Source organism: Canis lupus, chromosome 17 (genome assembly GCF_003254725.2).
Source record: "Canis lupus dingo isolate Sandy chromosome 17, ASM325472v2, whole genome shotgun sequence".
NCBI lineage: Eukaryota > Metazoa > Chordata > Mammalia > Carnivora > Canidae > Canis > Canis lupus.
The window spans coordinates 14,733,936-14,758,564 of NC_064259.1; the positions used below are offsets into that span (position 1 = coordinate 14,733,936).

The window sequence follows — 24,629 nt, forward strand, 5'->3', positions numbered from 1 at the left end:
GTACTGCTGAAAAAAGAGAAACAGATTAGATGCAAAGAATGTATCACACCCTTGACATGTTAATTTAATCTTTAAAGAGGCTGAATCACCTGTATTCTAGTTAAAGGAAAGAAAGTGTTTCTATCTACTGGAGGACAATAAAAAAATATATAAGCTCTTCTGCCATTTTGTTATAATGCTGAGCAAGCATTATTTCTTTGAGAATGTGTGTGAACATCATTTATCTTAAATGGTGACTATCAAGGTTTTCAAGCAATCAGCATTAAAAAATATTGATGAGGATTTGTGTGCAGCCATTTCAAGCATAAAAAATATTTTTTTAAAAGTTATACTGGGTGATGAGCATTAAGGAGGGCATGTGATGTGATGAGCCCTGGTGTTATACACAACTGATGAATTATTGCACACTAAACCTGAAACTGATGATGTACTCTATGTTGGCTAATTGAATTAAAAAAAATAAAGAAAATAAAAAGTTATGTTCAAAGAGGATAAAAATGATAAATATATTTATGTTTTCCCCAGGGATTCATATATTAAAATTCTTGCCATACTTAATGTAATATAAAGATAATGTGGTGAATGTTTTCTCCAAACCCCACTAGATGCCTCCGATTCCTGTTTGAGTTATTGCATACACATATTTTCATTTCCTGAATGTTCCACATTGTGATGGTCAATTTTACATGACAACTCAATTGTGCCATGGGGTACTCATTTAAATAGTTATTTCTGGAAGTCTGTGAGGGTGTTTCTGGATGAGATTAGCATTTGCATCAGTGGATGCAGTCAAGTCGACTGCTTTTTCCAATGTAGGTAGGTACTATCCAATCCCTTGCACACTTGAACAGACAAAAACAGGACAGCTGATATCTGTGTTAAACACTAATAAAGTTACAAACTTGAAGGAACACCTGAACACTCATGATATTTAGAAAGATAGAAGGTGAGTGTTCACATCCTGGCTTCACCCCCCATATTAGCTATGTGATCTTGAGCAAGTTCCTCTGCTGTGTGTGGCTATCCTTCCTCATTTGTAAAACATGGATAAAAATTACCCCTACCCTGTATTGTTGTTAGGAGAGTTAAACAATGTTTGTTACACCAAGTACTTGGAAATGCTTAAAAAATATTCTTCCCTCTTTCTCCTGGGCTAATAGTTTAACTTTCAATTATTGGATCATGAATTAACAAAAGGCGACGATCCCAACCACCTATTGTGGGAGCTGATCTCCTAATAACTATACCCCAAGTCCACAAAGCTCATCTTCCACATCACAGGCAACCCTGAAAGGACTTAGAACTTCATTCAGAAAAGCTGTAAGGCTAGAGGCACTGAGGAACACAACGGTCTCATGGCTGTTTATGATTGCATATCACCGTAGGACTTGAAATCCTAGGGAAAGGGTGATCTAGGATTCAGTGGTCCACCCCAAAGCACCCCACAGGATTGACATAGCAGAGAAGAAAGCAGTGTCATGCAGGATCAGGCCTGGAGAGAATAACGCCCTTTATTCTCCAACACAATGAATCTCTAATATGATGGACAGATTAATATTATTAACTTTGGCAAATCCACAGCCCTCCGACCCCTTGAGGCTAGAGAAGGGACTTGTTGATTTGGAGAGTCTCCAAAAATAATTTCACGTGAGAAATCTCTCTCTTGGATGGTCCCCACAGAGGAAGCATGCTAAATTAGAAACCGTAATCTGGAGGGATCACGTAACGGCATTGATGCTCTCTTGTTGGTTGAAAGGTCAGCATGCCACGTCCGAAATGTGGACTCACTTGGGGGGCCAGAGCGAGCAGTAATGAAGTTTTGTCACAGGGAGACCATGTCTGAAGTAGGAAGATCGAAGGCAGTCCCCACCAACCTGGATGAGAAGCAAGGGCTTCAGTGACCAAGAAGTTCACTCACACAGCTTGCGAGGTGAGCTGTTGTGTAAAGACCTTCTGTGTGTCTTAAAAAGGAGAAGCTTCCAGGAAAACAAGCAGGAGTTCTGAGTTCTGTGGGATAAAATTGCCGAGTTTCCTCTAAACCACACATGGAGACCAGAGGACGGACCCTAATCTGCTCCCTGAGAAAACGCAGGGCTTCGGCACCGCCAACCAAAGCTACAATAAGCTGTCCATCCTGCTCGGAAGCAGCTGCTCATCCTTAACAAACTCCGAAGGGCCAGAGAGGTCAGGAAATCTTAGAAGTGAGAGATGGAAAGCATCCAAGAGATCACCTTATTTATCCTCCTGACAGTTGGATTGTTCTGTCCAATGCTCCTTGCCGCGTTTGATCTACCTCCTGGCTAAGAGTCTCCCCTTGAAGAGCCACATTCCCCCTGGAGACTCATGCTGTCAGGAAGCATTTCATGATTTCTGGTCTATTTTCTTCTCCTCTGACTTTCAACACTACAGGTCTAGTCTGGTGAGACCAGATGTTTGGTCGGAGGTTTGGGACTGAACCAAGGAAAAGAATATTGGGACCGGCCATGGAGCTGTTGCACATTTCAACAGCTCCCAACAACAGTGCATGCTTGGAGAGAGGCAAAATCTCAGGCGGGAAGGATCAGTGGGAAGCCTCTGAGGGGCAGGGCTTGTGTTACCTGGTGGAGAAGGTGGCTGCCAAGAGCTCGGAGACATTTTAGAGGTCTCTGGAAGACCCCTCTGCCTGTCACCAACCCCATTCTCTCTCAAAATCCCTCTCTTCCTGCTATAATCCTACCTCCAGCAACTAACAGTCTTTATCTCACAGTGAAAACTAAAGCTTAAAAAAGGAGACATGGGGGCTGATACTGTCACCCAGTAAAAAACAACCAATATCAGCTCCCTTCCAAAATCAGTTCTTGAGAGCACTGCACGTTGTAAACTCTGGGATGAAGAGATTATGTCTGTCTTGTTTATCACGATATTGCACACAGCAGAGCACCAAGTAGTAGATCTCCAATAAATATGTGTCCAATTGGATGGAAGTGAAGCTGGAGGCATCCCACACATACAGGAGAAAGAGGCATTTCACAACTTTATTTGTAGAAAGCAAGCAGCCAAAATGTGTAGCTGAGATCTTTGAAGAAACCCTTTATAAATTTCATATTTTAATTGTCCCAAGTGGTCCAGTAGAAAGGTGCCTTTATCATTTTGAGAAAGATACCAACATGCAACTGTCTACCAGGCACTTGGCTTTTGCAGAGACCAAAATGAGTCCATCATCTCTAATGCAGGACAGGATCAGCCCAGGAGACAAACTACTCTGCCACTTATTTGGAAAAGTTACTTAACTTCTCTGTGCCTTGGTTTCTTCATCTGTAAAATGGCATCATTATATTTCCCTTATGGAGACACCATGAGATTAAGGGTTTAGGCCCATGCTGGTGCTAAACAAATGTCAGCTCTGTGACTTCCCTCTTTCTTCTCTTCACATCTGTATCTCTTCTTGTGTTCTCTATTCTGGGAAATAGTGTCACCAACATCCTAGGCACCAAGCCAGAAAACCCAGGGTCATCCCACCCACTCTTGCTTGCTCTATCTCTAACCTCCAATCAGTCTCCAAAGTTCTCAAGTCTACCTTATTCAAATCTTTTGCCATCCTTCTCACTGGCTCTTAGTTCAGATCCCAGACTTCTCTTGCCAGATCATTTGGTAGTATCCTCCTGGTCTGGACACAGCCCCCCTCCAATCTATCCCCTACCATGCTCCCAGAGCAATATCTCTAGGATAAAGACCTGATGTCATCCTTCAGTTACATTCGCCAGTAATTTCCAGTTACCAAAATTCCTACTTGCCCTTCAAGACTCAGTGAATCTCTTCTCGCTACCCCCAAGCTGAGTACACACTTCTCTTCTTGCTAACACTCAGCACACAGATGGCTTCTAGCACTGAGGACACTCTTCTCTGCCTGCCCCATGAGGCTGCCAGTTCCTAAAGAGCAGCACCACGTCTTTCACTTGGATTCTTTAAAACTGAGAACAGGACCTGGCACATCACGTCTCACACAGAGGTTTATTAGATAGACAGAAGGATGGATGGATGATGGATGGATGGCAAAGCAGAAGCAGACGCCTCTAACTTTCTCAGCAGACCAGTAGGGAGGGAGTCAAAGCCAAGATTCCCTAGCAGCCAGACGAAATAAGACCACATGGAAAAAAAATAGCTTTTTTAGAATCATCTCACTTAAGGGGCAGGTGAATATTGAGGAAAGACGTTCGAAGCTGGTTTCAAATAGATGTTGGCAAATAGAAGTGACATCAGGAAAGAGACTCAGACTCTCATTATTCATTACCCTGTCGCTTTAATTCATTGTGTTGTAGCATAAGCCAAACTAATTAGGTCTTATTTTGCAAACAAAATTCTCATGGCCTGCTACATGAAATTCTTCTCTAATAGGTAGCATCTGCGGCATTTATTTCATCCACTAATTTTGTAACCTTCTCCAAGGTTACAAATATAGGACTCATGTGACATGATGTGATTCAGACAGAGATGAGCTGTGTGGCCTGGTCCTAGTCCCTGGGTCGTCTTCTCCCTGGATGCGCCTTCCCAGAGAGTCTAGACAGAAGACAGCCAGCCAGCTCGGTTCCTGGTAGGCTGTGTCTAAGGAAGAGGAGCCCAACCACCCTCCTGTGGAGCATGCTGCAGTCAGAGATGAATTCTGTGGTGAGGTGTGAGCTGGCTTTAGACACAGTAGGAGACCAGAGGGAAGGGAGATACCAAGAGGCTGGTGTAATCAGGGGCCTAGGGCCTGGATAATTTTCCCGGATAAGAGAGGACTCAAACAGTGTCTTGAAAGACAGTAGGACGAGAACAGCAAGATGGTGGAGGTTTGTTGGTTTTTTTTTTTTTTTTCATGTTTGTTTCTGTTTTGTTTTGTTTGAGCAAAGCCCCATAATAAAATCAAAAGGCAACATGGAGAGTGGGAGCCATGACTCTCCTGCCACATACCCTGTTCTGGTCTTTCCAAGATAGAAAGCCTTCACACTCATGCTGTGAGCAAATCAGAAGAGCAACAAGGGACCCTGTTCAGAAAAGCTCCGCCAAAACCAAATGCACCATGTTCTTCACCACCACTATATGTATAACAAGGGATCAAATGACAAAGCTGCCAATATGGAAGGTGCAGTCTCTCTGGGGGCACCTGGCAAGCCCAACTCCGTGCTTATCAAACTACAGGGATACAGAGAGGCAGATGGCCTGGTGTTTGGCCCTGGCAAAGAGGCAAATCTCAGATATAAAGTAAAAATGTTAGAAGGAGTGTTCCCATGGCCCTACTATGCATCTCACTCAGCCTTGGTATGGTCTTCTAGGTTTTCAGCAGAATCTGCAAGAAAGCACAGGGGCTTTGTCTTTGCATGGGTCTTTCTCATGAATATGAGTGGGGAATGCTTTGGGGGTACCTGCCAGCCCCTGCTTCTTCTCCCAGCAGCACTTTCCTTGGTGAGAAAGAAACTTGGAGAAGCCTCTGTTCTCACTGGATTCACTCAGCACACCAGGGATCTTCCCAGGGCCTCCCTGATAGAATGCTGCTTTCTAGAAAGTGATGCCCTTTGCTCTTCTGGTTCCCTGGTTCACATCGCTTTGGTCCATGAGCCTTCTGACTCACCTAGCTGACTGCTTCTGCCTCAAGCACAAAACTCACTCAATGCCCCTGCCCTTCTCTACCCTGTATCCCCCAGGATCCCTGGGAAAAGCATGCCTACACAGCCAGAAGTTCAGGGAGTTCCTCTCTAGGGGCATGTCAATCAATGAGCAAGAGAACCCCCTGATTCTACCTCTGCTGGACAATCCTTGGGGGGCAGCCAGGAATGCAGCCTTTATTACTGGGCTCCAGCTGTCCCCAGTGCTCTCTCGGTAAGGAAACTTTGCCTTGGCTTCTGTCCTTCCCACGTGCTGCCTGGTTCTGACTCCTGTTTCCTGGGATGACCCTCCAAGTGAACTACCCTGCAAGTCCTTGTCTCAGGCTCTGCTTTCAAGGCAGAGTCAACCCATGCTAAGACCCTGCCTCTGATGCTGTTGAATTGACATCATAGATGCAACTCTTCCTGTGGGCGTGAATTGACTCTCTGTGGGAAGATAAGTTAGTCCCTGAATGCCAGAGCCAAACTAGCCCAAAGTCTGCCCAAGAGAAAGTTCCCGTGATCTTTCCCAGATGGCAAATTTCTAGGCCTTGCCAGTTCTTTTGTTCTTCCCTAATAATAGCTTTTAATTGTAAAAAATTAAAAGAAAAATAATTTCCCTGTGATTTTTTTTTTTTTTTGCTTTGCTTTGACATAAAAAATATCAAGAGCCGTATTAAACATGTCTCTTTGCAAATATATGCCAAGCTAATGCAGAATATTGGGCAAGCTGCTGTAATAATGATAGTTATATCTGTGATAAAAAGCAAAAAACTTGACATGAGGTTTTATTTCAAAGTAACAGGCATGTCAGGAGGGCTGGAGGCTATATCCAGAAGGATTTTTACTCTGTGTGAACCTGACTTGTTCCATCATGATTTCTGGTCCCTTGGTCTCCCATATGCAATTTAAGAACAAAAGTGCATGAGGGGAGATAGGTGAGGACATCGATGTGATTCTGGAGAAATACAATTCATGTTCACTGTTTTTAGAATTCCATGACTTTGGAGTCAAACTACGGCAATAGACACATTAGCAGCTAAATTGTATATACTCATTTATTCTGTAAGCAAATATGAACTAAGAGCCAACTATGTTCCAGGCGCTCTTCTATGTGATAAGTAGAAGTTGGTGTCAAATGTGAAGTACTTATAAGATGCACATGAATGAGCAGAGTCAGATACCCCAGGAACAGCAGGGCGACTTCCTTATTGACAATATTGAGCTTAAGCTCAGTTTGAACAAGTGTGGTCAGTCTATTTCTTTTAAAAAGCAAAAAAAAAAAAAAAAAAAGAACAGAAGAGAGATTCTTGTCAAACTCCTCTGGTAAATCCTATGTGGCCTGAGCTGCATTCTAGTCATGAGCAGCTGGGACCATGCTACAAGTTAGCTATCTTAACATTAGGGGGTCAAACCGAAAGCATTATACAACCTAGAGTCCACTGCTCTCATCAGTTAAAGATTATTTAATGTACTATAACTTTCAGGATAAAATTATTGCAGATGGCTATTGATGAAAAGCTGAAGATGAATGTTTTAAACACAGGATCACTGGTTTCATTTTGAATAAAACTTAAAAATTAAACATCATGAAGCAGCTGAAATTGTTTTGAAATCCACTTCTGTTCCCATCAACCAACCTCTGGTCTGTCTACTATGACCAGTATGAAAACAAAACATAGAAAACAATTTAGATATTACATTCCCCCTAAGAGTAATATTGCTGCCAATCCAACCTTACTTAGGTTAATCAGTAAACAAGAAGCTAGCTCGTTTTTTGCACTAAAGTAATTATACCTGGTGTCCATTCAGACTGCATATAGAGGAATTTAATATGGAGACTCCTCATTTTACTCAAAATGTACTGTACTAGTACAGGATGGCAAATATTTACTAGTGTGAAAGCAATTCTTTATATTAATCACGTAAATGAATACCTGTAATCAACATGTCCAGTTTTGGTAATTCATTTTTCTAGGCTATATTTGCTTTGATGACATTTATTAAAACATAGTTTTATGTCTGTGAATTTCATAGGAAAAAGTTATGGTTTGTATTTTATGTGCTTCTTATTTGTCCTTCCAGTAATTTATCTTTATTGTATTCTCCAAATGTGGTGGTTTGCATTGGATTGGAGATTTAAAAAACTTGTCCTTAGCCACATAAAGAGAAGCACTGGTACAGATGTCCAGCCAGAGCTGGATGACCCACTGCCATGAAGCTAAACTGGGAAAAACCAATTCAAGAGATGGGGAGATACTAAGTTATACAGCCTCTCAGTGCAGTGTCTTGACATGGTAAGCCCTGAGGGTCAAATACTAACCCTGAACCCGTGAACAATCTGTAAAGTGGACACAACTGCAAATACCAAACCTATGAAGAGTATAAATTGCAAATTGACTTTTTTAAATCCTGGGAGGCAAGAGAGATTGTTGAAGGCTCAAAACCGTGTTGGATGAATGAGACTTGACAGAAAAAGAGTTTTTAGCCTTGAAAAGTAAAAAAACCTCAAGAATAGGTCATTTCTGTCTGCAAAAAAATCTTATCATGGTTATCATGGCAGAGGTTAAGAGAATTTTAGGAAGTATACCAAGATGCTCCAAGTGGCAAAACTACAACTAACAGGGAGAAGGGGCAGAAAGGCAGATACTGATGCAAAAAAGAATTTCTCAACAATCGTGACTGCTCAGAAATGAAGAGAGAGCTGTGTCAGGTGGTAGTGAGTCTCCTGTAAGAGTAGGAACATTTGGAGCTGTTGAGGAGATGCCTGCATATGGGAGAGCTTGCATCCTGCTGGGTTCTTAGTGATTTCTCCAGGAACTATACTAAGCCTTTTGCCATGTAGTATTTTTCTTCTAATCTCACAGTAAATCTGGAAAATAATGTCATTATCTGCACATTATAAATAAGAAATCAGAAGCTCTGCAGAGTTACCTAATATGACCATAGACATACAGAAATGGCAGGCAAGAGGCAGCAATGCTAGAGGTGCTGACTCCATGCTCTAACCAGAATGTAACGTTGTCCTCGAATCTGAAAATCCATAATTAGATGTACCCAAAAATATGGAAATGTGATGAGAAACTTACAAAGAGAAGAAATACCTCCAAGATCAAAGTGACCACAATTTTTCTTTTCACATACCATGAAGTACTTTTTGAAGTCTGGGGAGCAACCTTTTCTGAAGACTTCTAGAACACAGTGTGGAAATGCCTCTGCTCTTTCCATTTGCTTCTTCCTCTTCCATAACCTTCCCCCTTCTCACCTGAAAGTATCCAGAACCCTCATGCTGCCTAGGATAGAACATATCTCATTGGTATCCTGAAGCCAGCCTGGTGTTAGCTTTCCCCATTGTATTTCCAGAGAGGTGTCCAGAGACAGAAATGTTCAGCCCAAAGGAACATACTAGAATGGTGGAATTTCTGGTGTCACGAGATTCCTTTATACAGGAGATCTTTCCAGCACATACCACAGAGGGCACCACTGAGCACTCTGTGTGGCAAATTTCGTCCTCCTCTTAAATATCAATATAAGCACTCTTCAGCAGTAATTTTCCTGGAAAATACACAGATTCATCTATTCATGTTTTGGAGAAAGATTTCCAAGTCCTCTTTCTTAAACAGAAGTCTGCTAAGTCAGATCACCACTTCTTTGATCCTTGCCGAAACAGCAACAGAGGTCCCAAGATTCTGACTCACCGCCCAATGCCCTGACCCTGAGCAACCCAGCCCAGTCCTTGTCCTGAGCGAGATGGCATTCCTCCGTCTACTCTCTCTCTCCATTGCTTTTGATTCTGCACACCCTGAGTCATCTGTGCAGATTCCACGTGACCAGCTGGGTAGCCAGGATCCAGCTCTGTGTCACTTGCCTTGATGGATGTGTGTCCACTTAAGCATCTGCTCAGGGCACCTGTTCCTCCACCCCTCAGAGGGCCAGCGACTCTCCATCTTCCCTCACTTGTCTTCAGCACTTGGCCCACTGGGATGTTACTAGCAAAGCTTTCCCTTTCTCGTAACAGATCTGTCTGATTGTGTAACTCTATCCGTTTACTTCGGACAGCATTTTCAGCCCTGTCTAATCTCCAAACAGATGAATAATTTTCACTTGTACATTTCAATGAGCTTGGGAAACATTCAGGGTTACAAGGGACAGCTAGAAATATTTCCAGAAAGATGAGTCAAATAATGTTGGAGGTGACTGGGAAAGAGAAGAAAGGACCCTGCCACACCTCTCGTGAGCCAACCGCCCTGACGTGCACTTTGGGGTCACTGTTTTCAGTTTGCAAGTCCTTGGCTGCGTGAAATGAAATGTCCATCTCTTTGTTCTGCCTCCCACTTTCTCCTCTTTCTCTTCCTCCTACTCCTCTCCCTTCCAGTTTCCCACCTCCATACAGGACATTGCCTAATGCCCACTGATAACCCACGACACCTCGCTTTGTCTATTAGGAGATTCTTTTCCTGTAAGTGTTCAGAATCCCTTCCATTTGCCAGCTTTCTAATTAAGGATAGCCTCTTCTCCAAGGATGTCATTGGGAAAATGGCCAGAAGGGACCTTTCACTTTTCTTCTCAGGGCTATAAGGGTGCCTTTAAAGAACAAAAAATTTCCAAAATATCCAACAAAAATATTCCTGAGACACCTCTCCTAGAAATACATCCCAAGTGTGGTCCAAAATAAATTGAGGGTTTGCCTGTACAACAGCTTCAAGATGTCTTAAAGCTGTCAAATATGGCAGAAGGATCACACACTCACCGAAGCATTCAGTTAACCAAACCCACAGACTCCAGGGCTTTCAAAACTACAAGAGTAGAGGAGAGTAGTTTGATTGACTTTGACTCCAAAAGTGAGCAGGCGCAGAAGTGCCTCCCAGACATGAGGAGGTACGCGCAGCGCTAACAAACAGGAGCTAGCCTGGGAGCAGGGCTTTGCATACCAGGTTGGTTTGCATCATCCATGTAATTTGCAGAGCTTTAGCAAAAAGTATTTTGAGTGTAAGAAAACAGTAGAAACTCTGCTGGGAACAAGCTGGACAGAGTTCACCCGTCTGTGGGGAGCAGGGCATGCTGGCTCCAGGACCAGGCCTCCTCTCTGCTTCTGGAGCCTCAGCATGATTCCTACATGAACCTTTTGCTCCTTAGTGTTAGAAGCAGCTCCAGCCTTGAGTGTGAGTCCAGCCACCTAACCAGAAGGCTCAAGCTCTTTCAAAGCCAAGACACCCCGAGCTCTTCCCATTTCCACGTCATCACACACACTCTGCTTGTTCCCCTTCCTCTCTTTCCCCCCACCTCTTCCCCCTACTTTCTCCCCAGCCTCTTCCTCTGCTGCCCAGCCCATAACTGTTCATGTTTCTCAAATCTCTCTCCTGGCCACTGCTCTTCTCAGTCCTGGACAAGCTCGTCCGTTCTCATGGCTTCCATCCCCACTCAGAGTTTCCCCGAATCCACAGCCCAGGTGGGAGCTCTAGATCACTCCTCACCACTTCTGCACTGAGTTAGGGTCCATCTCACCTTGCGCATCCTGATTTCCTACCGCTTTAACCCCTTGTGCTGAAACACCCCCCTGCTCCTTCAGTCTCTGACCTGGACATTCCACTGAGTCAAGAAGGCAGTGTGGTGAGTGGAAAGTGCATGGACCTTGAAGGCAGGCATGGTGGAAGTTCTTTCTCTATCATGTAAGAGCTGTGTGTCTCTGGATCACCTGTCTCCACCCTCAATTTCCTCACCTGGATAATGAGACCAGTGCCACAGGGTTCGCATAAGGATTAAATAAGATAATGCATGTGAAGTATTCTGCACAAGGCTTCACTCATAACTGGCCTTAAATTAGTGGTAATAATAGTAGTAGTAGTAGTAGTAGTAATGATAGCTGCAGCAGCAACCATAATAACATGACAACTGGACACTGCCCTGCCCCTCTGTCAATGTCCCGCTCCCCCAGCCCAGGCTGGACGTGTGCTGTCAGCCATCCCCAAAGCCTCAGCAGCCTCCTGTTCTTGTCCCTCTCAGGCCCCTCTCCACCTCATATGTGCTCTCCTAATTAGAGTAAATCTCTTTACTACCCCCATGGACCCCCCACATGAGATAGGGATTTCCAATAATAATAGAAAACATCAGATGTGCAACAGGCAACAAACCTCTTTGTCCACTGGCTTCTCAACAAGCTTATTTTTGAACCCTCCTCTGCTCTCAGCTGCTTGGGTGGATGAGTACAGCTGCACTGGCTCAAGGGTCCTGGGGGTGGCTAGTGAAGCAAAGGGCCTTCAGTGGGGTTCAAAGAGGAAAACAGGACATAGCATAATTGAAGACAGCAGAGATGCTACCATAGGTTGCACATTTTGTCCTTGACTGTGGAGCCAAGGGCTCTTAAAGAGACCTTGTTGTCTACTTGATATCAACCTCAAAGGGTAAGGATGTCCCTGGTATCCCTTAGAAACACAAAAGGAATGTCTATTATGACCTGACAGAAGCATTATGGGTCTCTCTCTATCTTTTCCGTTTGAAGGTATTTTAACTACTTAATTCTTAACACTCACTAAAGGAATTGTATTTCATAACTTCTTACCAACTTATCTTTATCAGCATCAGGTAATGCCCCCTTCATTACAGAATTCCATGACTTGGTGAACAAAGACATGTTTGGTTTTTAATTTTTTTAAATCCCAACAAAGACATGTTAATGCCATCCATGCCATTCACGCCCTGAGTCACATTCTCTATCATGGTTTCTCTTTTCAGGCAGAGAAGCCATACCCCAAGAAAGCACTATACTCCTAATTTAACTGGAGCTTAGCACTGTGTCAGGCAACTGGAGCCAACTGACTTCCCAATATGGTACCCTATTCTGTACATATTACCTAAAACTGTGCTCTCCAACCTTCCTCTTTTTTCAGTACACATAGAAAATAATACCTTTTGTATGGCTCCCTGGGGTAAACAGGTGATGCTGCTCACAGCTGGCAGTAACTAAGCCACAGCTCCAGGGGGCCCCAGGACCTGTATGACCGCCCCCAAGAATTAAGGAGATCCATATCTCAGGCACACCTGTAATCCATTTGTAGCAGCTCAGCATGCCCTGGCACCCCTGTTGAGAAGCACTACCTAAAAGATTATCTTATTGCCCAAGAGACCAATAGAATGTTCATTCCTTTAAATAAGATCTTCTCTTCAGAAAGTCCCAAGTCTATTTTTCACCTCAGTGTTAGCATCTCTGAAATATGTTTCCCATTCAGTAGTCAGTGCTTTGTCATTCTCAGCAAGGAAGATGGCCTGGTGGCCACAGTAAAGAATCAGAAGCCATGTGGATGCTGAATTTGTGATTCAGCAGCCACAGCTTCTGACTCACTCACACTGAATGACCTGTGGAAAACCACTGGACTTTGACAGGCCCTAATCAGACGAGCCAGAAAATGATATCAGAATAGGTTTCTACTGGAAACCAAACACTGTGTGAAAATTGAGACTTCCTGAGCAGATAAATTAAAAGCAAGCTCTACAGGAGTAGCATGACGAAAGCCATATGTTGAACTTTAGCAGATGCAAGACAGAAAATAACCATAGCCTATAATATCACACAGTGTCACAGCCTTGCACTCCTATAAACTGCTGAACTGTGTCAACAAAGGCACCTGGCAACTGTCCTTTCTATGTCAAAAGCATTAAGTTGTAAAGTCTGTGGACTCAGAAGCCAGACAGACCCGCAATGGAATCCTGACTTGAATCCATGCTAACTACATAATGGTGGGCATGTTGCTCACATGAGTCTCAGCTGTCTCATCTGTAAAATAGGAATGAATGTATCCTCTAGATTATCTCCACGGACATCAAAATATTGATAGAAATCTAGTAATGACTCTTGACTTTTAAAAAAGCACCAAGATAAAAGGAAAAGATGCCAATGAATAAAAGCTCAATGGATAAACAGTAGAGGCCATAACACTGAAGCCAAGAGTAGGACTAGGAAGCCCCAACTGCTGCCACAGTTTTACACTATAACAGAAGTGTTCACAGAAAAAAAGTTAGGAACAAAAATTGAAAAGGAAAAGTTCCAGTTTCAGACCAATATGAAGTAGGTGTACTTTTTCCTATTTTCCTTGTTAAAACCTGTTTTATTTCTGCTAAAATGTTTCTCTTATGCCTCCTGCAAAAAAACCTGAGCATTACATGTACAACAAACATAAGAACTCCAAAAGGTAGTGAGAAGCATCCAGACTGGCTAGGGACCTTGAAACCCAAAAAACACCATGACAGTCAGTTACCTGGGTTTTCCTTTCACTTCATGTATCCCAGACTGGGTGCTAGAGAAGCCAACAACTCAGAAACATCAGTGGAACAGATTTTTAAAAAGAAAAGAGAAAAACCCCCAACATCCAGATCTCTTTAGCAAAAGCAACAGGAAAGGGACAACCTAGCAAGATAGAGGTATCTAGACAATAACCTCTCTGCCCTAGAAAGACACCATGAAAAAAATAAATCATGGCCACACTCCCACCCCCTATCAGCAAAGGCTGAATGAGAAGCCTAAGCTTTCACCTTCACCTGATTGTGACACAGAGCCTTAACTCGCCCACCCATATGTCCTCCACTGCAAGTGCAATATCAGAAAAGCCCCAAAGAAATGCTGGGATTTTCATCCTGGCTATAATGAGCAACTACCCCAGTGAAGGGGTATGTGGGAGTCAGTGAGGGCCATGTGGGGATTCTGAACTTCAACTCCCAAGAAAAGGTAGTTAGGTATCCTTTCTCATCCAGCCTAATGGGAAGTCAGGATATTCACTATCTCCCTGTGGGAGCAATGACTCCTTAGCTGTGTGGTGTCAATGGAAGCCTCATGGGGAGAAAAATGAAGGTACCCCCCTCCTCCTAACCAAGGTGGTATCACCAAAGGCCTAGTGGAGAGCCTCAATTTCCACCCCTACCCAAGGTGTCCTCCTCCCTTCCTCCCACCTCCATTCCAGGGTGTCAACAGAGGCCAAACAGGGTAGGATTTCCACAGCCACCTGGCAGTAATGAGGCAGGACCTTCATTTTACTTCTAATGTGGTATCAGGCAACACTTGCTAAAACAGACTTAAGTAGGACCCAGAGCCTCATAAAATAATACCAAAAATGTCCAGGATACGATCAAAAATTACTCAGCCTACCAAGAATCAGAAAAATCTCAACATGAGTAAGAAAAGACAATAAATGGATGCCAAAACCAAGATGACACAAATATTAGAATTATGTGAAAAATATTTTAAAGTAACCATCATAAAAATACTTCAATGAGTAATTATGAGCACACTTACGACAGGAAAAAACAGTCTTACCAAGAAATAGAACATATAAAATAGAACCAAATAGATATTCTATAAATTAAAAATACAATAATCAAAATTAAGTCAATTGGTTGTTTCTTCTGGTTTTGCCATTCTGCTGTTGAGCCAATCAAAGAACTTAAAGATAGAATGGCAGAAAATATCCAATCTGAACAATGGAGAGAAAATAAACTAGAAAAAAAATTAATAGAACCTCAGGTATATGTGAACAATGACAAAGGTATAGTATTTGTACTTTAAGAATACCAGAAGGAGGGATCCCTGGGTGGTGCAGCGGTTTGGCGCCTGCCTTTGGCCCAGGGCGCGATCCTGGAGACCTGGGATCAAATCCCACGTCGGGCTCCCGGTGCATGGAGCCTGCTTCTCCCACTGCCTGTGTCTCTGCCTCTCTCTCTCTCTCTGTGTGTGTGTGACTATCATAAATAAATAAAAATGTAACAAAAAAGATAACATTATAAAAAGAAAAGAATGCCAGAAGGAAAGGAAAAAGAGGGTGTGATAAAAAAAAGGCATTCAAAGAAATAATGCTGAAAATTTACCAAATTTACAAAAGTTGTAAAATTCCAGATTTGAGATTTTGAGAGTTCACAAACCCTAAAGAAATCCACAATGAAATCATAGCATAATGAAACTTCTGAAAATTAATGACAAAGAAAATGTCTTGAAAGCAGTAAGAGAAAAGCAACATCTCACTTACACAGAGAAAACAATTCAAATGACAGTGGATTTCTCATCAGAAACCATGAAGGCCAAAAGGAAGTGGAAATTTTGTGCTGAAAGAAAAGAACTGTCAACCCCAAATTCTATAGCCAATAAATTTATCTTGCAGAAAATAAAGAGAAATAGACATCCTCAGATGAAGGAAAGCTAAGAGCATTTGTTGCCAGTAGATCTATCCGAAAAGAATGCTAAGGGAAGTTCTCTAAACAGAAAGAAAATTAGTAAATTAAAAAAAAAAAGGAATCTGGAAGGAAGGAAGAACAATGGAAGAGCAAAAATATGGGTAAATATTATAGACTTTCCTTCTGCTTTTGAGTTTTCTAAACATTGTCTGATGTGGTCCTCAACATATATGGAAGAAATGTTTAAGACAATTTTATGTGGTAGAGGACAAAGAGACTTAAAAGAGGTAAAATGCCTATACTTCACTCAAACTGGTACCTTGTAATATGTTATTTATGTATATTTGATGCCTACAGAAACCACCCAAAAATTTATTCAAAAAGATACACTCATGTGGACTGTAAATCAAACTGGAATTTTAAAAATAAGTTTATGTAGCCCAAAAGAAGGTAGGAAAAAAGAAAACAGAGAAATGAAATATAGAGGGAACAAACAGAAAGCAAAAATATAAAATGTCAGACCTACACCTTAACATATAATCACATTAAGTGTAAATGGTCTAAATATATGAATAAACAGACAAAGATCACCAGAGTGGCTGAATAAAGCATAACCCAACTAGATCCTATCTATGATAAACTGACTTCAAATATAATGACATAGGTAAGTTGAAAGCAAAAGGATGGAAAAATATAATCAATGGATAGACTATCTTAATCAAAAGAAAGCAAGGGTGGACATAAGTCAGAGCAAAGATGATTGCCAAATACAGAGAACAACACTGTATAAATAAAGAGATAAATCCATCATGAAGATATAGCAGGCTTCTTTATGAATAACTAACATCTTTGTAATTTTGTATCACATCTTTCAATTTGCTCAAGTTTCTGTCTCCTTTTGTAATGTCATAATGTTTTCATCTAGGTTATGCTCATTTCTTGATTTGTGAGCACAATAGTTAACAAATATTCTGAGGGAGGTCATTCAAAGCTATGAAAACATCCTATTTCTCCTTAAAGATTCACCCATTAATTTTAGTGTTCAGCATATTGCCTGCAGCGACTATTACTGTTATGTTCTAATGGAGATGTCCTATTTCCCTCATTCCTTCTACATTTATTAATTGGAATTCTGCTTATTTTTATAGCTACCCAGTAGCCAATTGTAAAGTTGAAACCTAGTTTATACAAACAGTCCCTACTAATGGGTGCTTAAGCTGTTTTTGTTATCATAGACAATATAATAAATTAGTTGTATCCTTGCACACTACAGATTTGTAGCTCACACTTGTGAAAGTATACCTTAGCATTTTCTTATATTTACAATTGGATATGTTGAAATGATGAGAAACGCATTTGTAATTTTGTTACATAATGCCAAATTGCCCTCCATAGGACATACCATGAGAAATTTGATCTTAATAATGATCAGAGCTTTAAACCCAAGGACTGAATACATATTATTTCCAAGCACATCTACAAGGAACATTTATGAAAACTGACACATATTTGGCCATAAAACGAGCTACAATATATTTCACATAGTGGTGTCACACAGACTACATTCTATGATCAGCTTAGATCACAATGCAATTAAATTTAAAAGTCAATAAAAATATAATTAGAAACACTCATAGGTTTGGGAATTAAGAAATACATATCTAAACAATTCATGTATCACAGGCAAAAGTAGAAAATATTTTGAACTGTATGATAAAAAGTGTACTCTATATCATGTGGGACATATCATATTTAAAATGAAGATAAATCTGTTTTAATAGGAAAATTTCTAGTCCAAAAAGCTTTAATAGAAGAGAAGAAAGGCTGAATATTAATAAGTTAACTATTTAGTTTAAACACTAAGAGAAAAGAATGATAGAATATATTTATAGAAAGGAGGAAGAAAATAATGATTATAAAGAGAAATTAATGAAATATAAAACAAAGCCAATATTTAATTTTAAAAAATGAATCCCAGTGAAATCGACAAACTTCTGGTAATACTGGTTCCAAAAAATGGAGGGACCAGGCATAAATACACATTGAGAATGAAAAAGGCTGCAGAAATTCAAATGACAACATGAGGATATCACAAAAATCTTTACACCAATAAATATAATAAGAGAAAATTTAACAAATTCCTAGTAAAACACAACTTGCCAAAACTGACTCAAAAAAAAACAAAACAAAACAAAAAAAAAACCTCTGTCCTAAAACTGCTAAATAAATTAAATCTGTACTTTAAAGTACTTCACACCGGGCAGCCCCAGTGGCGCAGCGATTTAGCGCCGCCTGCAGCCCAGGGCGTGATCCTGGAGACCCGGGATCGAATCCCACGTCAGGTTCCCTGCATGGAGCCTGCTTCTCCCTCTGCCTGTGTCTCTGCCTCTCTCTCTCTCTCTCTCTCTCTCTCTCTCTCTCTCTCTCTGTGTGTGTGTCTTTCATGAGTAAATAAATAAAATCTTTAAAAAAATAAAAATAAAATGGTAATAGATACCAACATCTCATCTCAACAAAAAATAGAAGGAATTTAAGAGACTCATCCATAATAATAAAAATAAATTTGCAGACTGGCAACAGAAGAAAATGTCTTTGGCTTTCTTTTTTAAAAATCTGTAGAGACATCTTACCCTTTAAAATAAAAAACAATGGGCACCTAGGTGGCTTAGTTGGTTAAGTGCTACCTTCAGCTCAGGTCATGGTCTTGGGGTCCTGGAATAGATCCCCACATCCAGCTCCCTGCTCAGTGAGCAGCCTGCTTCTCCCTCTCTTTCTGCCCCATCCCCTGCTCATGCTGTCTCTCTCTCAAGTAAATAAATAATATTTTTAAAATAAATTTTAAAAATAAAATAAGACAAAAATGTCTTCTGTTGATTAATGTACTATACAGATCATAGCCAGTGCTGCAAAGCAAGAAAACTAAATAGTAGATATAACCATGGAAGAAAGGAACAAAAGTGTTAATATTCAAATGTGGCAAAACTGACAAATGGAAAGCCCAGAAGAAGTTACAGATGACCATTAGAATTAATAAGGGAATTTAGCAGTGCTATTATATATAAAAATCAATATTTAATGGTTATTTATATTTCTATATACCAACAAGAAAGAGTGTGAAAATAAAATTTTAAGATATATATTCTTACTATACCATCAAAAATATGAAATACTTAGGAATAAATCTTTTTTTTTAAGTTTTTTTTACTTTCTTTATTCATGAGAGACAAACACAGAGAGGTAGAGACACAGGCAGAGGGAGAAGCAGGCTCCATTTAGGGAGCCCGATGCAGGACTCGATCCCAGACCCTGGGATCACGACCTGAGCCCAAGGCAGGCACCCAACCGCTGAGCCACCCATGCGTCCCCTTAGGAATAAATCTAACATAATATATGAAACTCATTTTTATAGAGAAAATTATAAAAACTTCACTGAAGATAGTAAACAAGAGCTAAATAAATGCTTATGGGGAGAGGGCTCAGTTTTCAAAAAAAGTCAGTTTTCTTGCAAATTTGTATATAGATTTGATGCCATTCTAATCAAATGCCAACTTTTTTGTGTAAACTTGACAAACTGATTCTAAAAGGTATGTGAAAGAGTAATAGACCAAGAGTAGTGAAGACTATAGAAAAAGGATGAGGTGGGGACATACCCTACAAATGTCAAGACAGCACACTACTACATAAGGATAGAAAAATTGCTTTATGTATGTTTTCAAATGCAGATCCCAGGAGCAAACACACACAACCATTGATTCCCTCCCCTGTCATGGCACCAATCACAAGGAATAAATGAATGAGTGAGTGAATGAATATTTAAAAGTAGAGAAAGGGACAAAGGATTGAAAAGTAAGCACATATTAATAATGATGATGGCAATAATAGTGTGATAATGATAGCTAACATCTCTTGAACACCAAATTTGTGAAGGGTATTCTTTTTAGACACTTTTGTGGAATTACCATATTTAATCCTCACAACAATAGAGAGCAAACCCTCTATCATTTTCCCCTTTTATAGATGAGTAAGTAAGCCAAGACCACTGAGTTAGCATGATCCAAGCAGTCCAGCTCCAGAGCATAGGGATCCGAGTAATGACAGGTAAGGTCAGGCTGGTGACAAGTTTCTTCCCTGCCCCAAATCATTTCAACCCTAGATCTGATCTCTTGCACACGTATTTATTAAGCACTGTGAAAACCAACTATTTTAAAAGTCATGGGTTAATGAACTCTCACTTCAAAATGCAAATACTCCTGGGATAATCCTTGAATGTTAGTCATTTGAGTATTAACGGGACTTTATTCAGGGAAATGGTTTCTTTCCAGCAAAGTCATCTGTGTTAAAGGATGAGAACTGAAGGTAGGGGGGTTAGAGGCAGGGAGAGCCTGTTAACAGCCTCCGATAATAAGATATTAGGAACATTACAGAGGTCAAATGACCAGGATTTAACAACTGTTTTTATAATATTCAGTAAACTCAGGCAGAAAAAGTTAGGCAGAGCATACCCACCTTAGGTAACTATATATTGACACGTATGGAGCAGGCATATCATAAAGACTCATTGAGGATACTTCCACCCTCATTTCTGGAAGGAGTTTTAAACTTATGCAGAAATGTGTATACAACTTCCCATTGTGGGTTCCAGCTTCTTCTGTTGCTAACCCAGATGAGTTGTCTACGCCCTCTGTCTTGCTGGGAGAGACCACTGGCATTCCCACAAAGACAATGACCGTAGCCCAAATATCTTGCCCCTCTCTACCTCCCTAGTCAGTCCTCTGCTTATGGAGTTTGGGGGTAGGGTAGGCAAGGGTGTTGGTGATGGTGAAGGGAGTAGAGGCAGTTTTGCCAACTGTTGGTAAGCTCTAGTCAGGGAGGAGACAGTGGTTGGGCAGGAGTCTGTTCAGTTATCTTCAGAACATGGAGTTGGTAGTGCCTGTGGGTTTCTGCCATTGGCCCCAGTGCCACCTCCAGGCTCAGAGCTAAAATCTGGTGACATATGTATCCAGCAGTCAGAGGGTAGCGTCATTTCTCTCCCCAAGGAGCTAAATCTACAGAGCCACATTTCCCGCCACATGGGAAATGCTGGGTGAACGATCTGTGCAGTCCCACGGGCTGCACGCTTAGAAGGGGAGCCCCATTTGGGGTTTAATGCTCCGTACTTGCCGTTTTGAAATTCTTAATACTCTTATCTTTGAATTTCTGTTTTGTAAGTGTTACAGGCTGAGTTGTGTCCTCTCCCAGATGTATAAGTTGAAGTCTTAACTCCCAGCACCTCAGAATGTGAGCTTATTTGGAAATAAGGCTGTTGCAGATGTAATTAGTTAAGATGAGATCATACTGGAATGAGGTGGGATCTAATCCAATGTGTCTGGTGTCCTTATAAAACGGAGAGATGTGGACACAGAGACAAACACACATAAAGAAGATGCAAAGGCACAGGGAGCTCACCTTCTACAAGCCAAACCATGTCTGGGACAACCAGGAAATGGGGGCGGGTGTGGAACAGATTCCCCGCCACAGCCCTCAAAAGGAACCAACCCCAAAGGCATAGACTCTCCCCCACAGCCCACAGAAGGAACCAGCCCTGAAAACACCTTGATCTTGGACTTCTAGCCTCCAGAACTGGGAGACAATAAATTCTGTTGTCTAAGACGTGCAGATGTAGTACTTGTTACAGCAACTCTAGGAAACTAGTATGTGAAGTCTCATAAAACAAGGCATTAAGCATCAGGGCTTGGAGCCTCCTGCCACTTCCCTGCCTCCCTTGAATAGACTCCATGATGCCTCTATCCTCCTCTCACCCTGCTCCCCATGTGGGGAGCATTAGGAGGCACGGATATCTCATACACTGAGTCACAGTGCACCCACTGGATGAGAGTCCCACTTGCCCTGCAAGTATCCTTGTGCCCTGGAGAAAGGGACATTAAACAGCAAATAAAAACCAAATCAGAGAGGGTGACAAAACATGAGAGACTGCTAACTCTGGGAAACGAAAAAGGGGGTAGTGGAAGGGGAGGTGGGTGGGGGGATAGGATGACTGGGTGACGGGCACTGAGGGAGACACTTAATGGGATGAGCACTGGGTGTTATACTATATGTTAGCAAATTGAACTCCAACAAAAAAATATACATAAAAAAACCATAACAGGTTTAAAGAAAGACACGGAAACAAAACATTTTTTTCCCTGCTTTTTAGACAAGAGGCCCTCCATTTTTGTTTTGCACCAGACCCCACAAATGATGTAACTGACTTTGGGAGAGAGAAAAGTCAAGGGAAGCAAAAGCAAAAACCAGAGGGAAAGAGAACTGACAGTTTGAAGCCTCTGGTTCCAGCTGTTCTTGAAATCCAGATATAGGGGCTTGAGACTTCTCTGACATACACCAGTATCCTCATAATACAGTCCCTCATTTGTGTAAGAGATTTTAGTTGTTGATGGAGTTAGCTATTCCGTAACCTACAACCAAAATAATCCTAGCTAATAGTGACATGAATGATACGTGACTTTGAATTCTACAAATCTGAAATAGCACAATTTTTTTAATCAGCTTTGTACACAAATTTTGAAATGATAGGACTCCAACTTTCTTTGAAGATTTCTCTAGGATCACATCATTTCCGATCTATCTGGCTGAATGAATTAGAAACTATGTTTCCCATTAAGATCACATGATAGAACCATTTTAGCTATTAAGTAGAACAACCCACCATCTTTTAACAATATCTCGTAAATCGTGCTGTTGTATTTGCACTCATAACTTGTGTGGGTTCTTTAACATTGACTATTATTATAACTGAAAACCTTTTTTACATCTCACAGCAGTATCATCCAAGCATTCATTAAGCAATAACAATGCTAGCAGCAATAATACTTTGGACCAAAAATGAGACGCAACAACATCCTACGAAGAAACCAGACAAGGACCTCTGTGTGCTGCACTTTTAGCTTACTTAGCAGGCAGCGCTATGACAATGATTATAGAGAATGCTAGAAAAGTAAAAGCCACACAAAACGTGTTGCACCTTTAAGTTTACAGAAAGTAGTTATATATACCCAAGGATAATGGAAAGTTTGGTGGCTGCGATGGCTGCCCAGGAATGCCATATAATATGCCCCAGACTCCAAAAGCTGAAACTTACACACTTCAAGAATGCATTCTTGCCACTTTATACTTTCATAACTTTATTTATCAAAGAGTTATTTATAGGAAAATTAGTCTTGAATTATGTAAGATTTGGATGAGGCAAGGCCTTTGGGAATGTGCCCTCACATACAATGTAACCAGTCTGAACCCCCTCCTTCTTGGCTTGGGGACCCAAGCAGAAGGCCGTTCCAGGGGAGTGTGTCTGGGACAGGCTCTCCTAACTTCTTGGCTTGTCATCAAAGCCTGTCAAAGGGCAGCCCCCCCATCACCAGCCTGGAAAAGGCAAAGCTGAGAAAACATCCTCCCAGGAGCAGTGGCCAGCTCTTGGGTCCCCATCTCACACCGGAATACCTTCCAGGGAGTGAGAGGCTGGTGCTGAACAGGGGGACTGGCTCTCAGTTTCCTCACACACATTAAGGATAACCGGAGTCCGGGTCCAAGGCAGGGTGGGCCCGACAAGCACCTCGTGTTTTCCTTCCCCATCACGAGAACCAGCAATGTCATCACATGAAAAGCCTCTTGGAAGAAACCCATTCTCCCCCTACAATGAGCAGATGCCACACAGATTTGGTGCATCATTTGTAAACGATTTCAAAGTTTATTTGTCTACTCCAAGGAGATTACTGGAATCTCCAACTTCATTTTAATGTAATTGTTTCCATGCTGCATGGGAAGCTTTGCAGCCACAGTAATCACCTCTGATGTACAATTAGAGGCTGAGAATCTGCATCTCTGCTGAACACAACCTCTGTGCGAAGGCTGCTACCTTTCATGCCTGCAAACTTCTGCTATAACTCCACTCAACAAAAATCTACTGAGAGTCTGCTGGGTGCCAAGCAGGGGCTCAGCCCCTTAGAGAAAGCAGAATGCACAGTGAGCCATGATCTCTGCCTTCAACAGGCTGCTGTTCCACTACTGTGGCTTTCATATTTCTGTAGCTGTAAAATGCTATCTTCAAATTATTCATAATCCTACACAGATTGCTGAATAAAACAGCAAAATATACAACTGTGTTGTTGAAATGAGGAGGGCAGAGTTCCAGCAATCCCGCCCCGCCACCCCACCACCCCTCAAATGTTCCCTGTGGATACAGGATCCCCAAAGAACCCCCTGTGTGAACAATATACAAATCCAGAGCTCATAAAGTTTCAATAACCTCTGAAAGATGCAAAACTGTGACAAACTTAATGAAAATGAAATGCCCCAAAAGAGAGCAAAGGTCAATTAACTAATAAAATCAATGCCTGAGCAAGTTAAGCAAGATTGTTTAAAGCTGAATTGTTCAGCTTTGGGAGCATTCTGGTAGCCTGGTGAAGGTGAGCCACCATAAGAACCGATGGAATTCTTTCCTTTCTCTTTCCGGCCAAGCCTCTCATGAAGAACTTCATACCAGCATCTTACCTTTCTCAGAAAAGCAAGTAGACGAATCTTCTTACACCCTAGCCAGCATTCCTTCCCACCTCCTCTGCTCTATCCCAACAACCCTTCTCCCTGCCAGCTTCACTCACTCCCGACGTGACCTCATCCTGCCCACAGTTTTAATGTCATCCACCTGCTGATGGCTCCATTCCCACCCCCGCCCTCTCCCTGAATTCCAGGTGCAAGTTTCTAGTGCCCATTTGCTATCTCCACCTAGCTGCCTCCCAGAAACATCAACTTAGCACATCTAACACGGAGCTCTGTGTTTTCTTCCTGTCCCTCCTCCAATTATCCCCATCTTGTGAGAGGAACCCC

The 24,629-nt window shown here is 41.7% G+C and overlaps 1 protein-coding gene across 1 annotated transcript in view; it reads right to left on the minus strand.

Moving 5' to 3' along the window:
* OSR1 (odd-skipped related transcription factor 1) overlaps positions 1 to 12,011 on the minus strand; it is a 217,396-nt gene extending 205,385 nt beyond the window's left edge. Inside the window, 1 exon segment of the mRNA XM_035700561.2 lies at positions 11,732 to 12,011. The gene's annotated coding sequence lies outside the window, so the exon portion shown is untranslated.
* Positions 12,012 to 24,629: the final 12,618 nt, after the last annotated feature.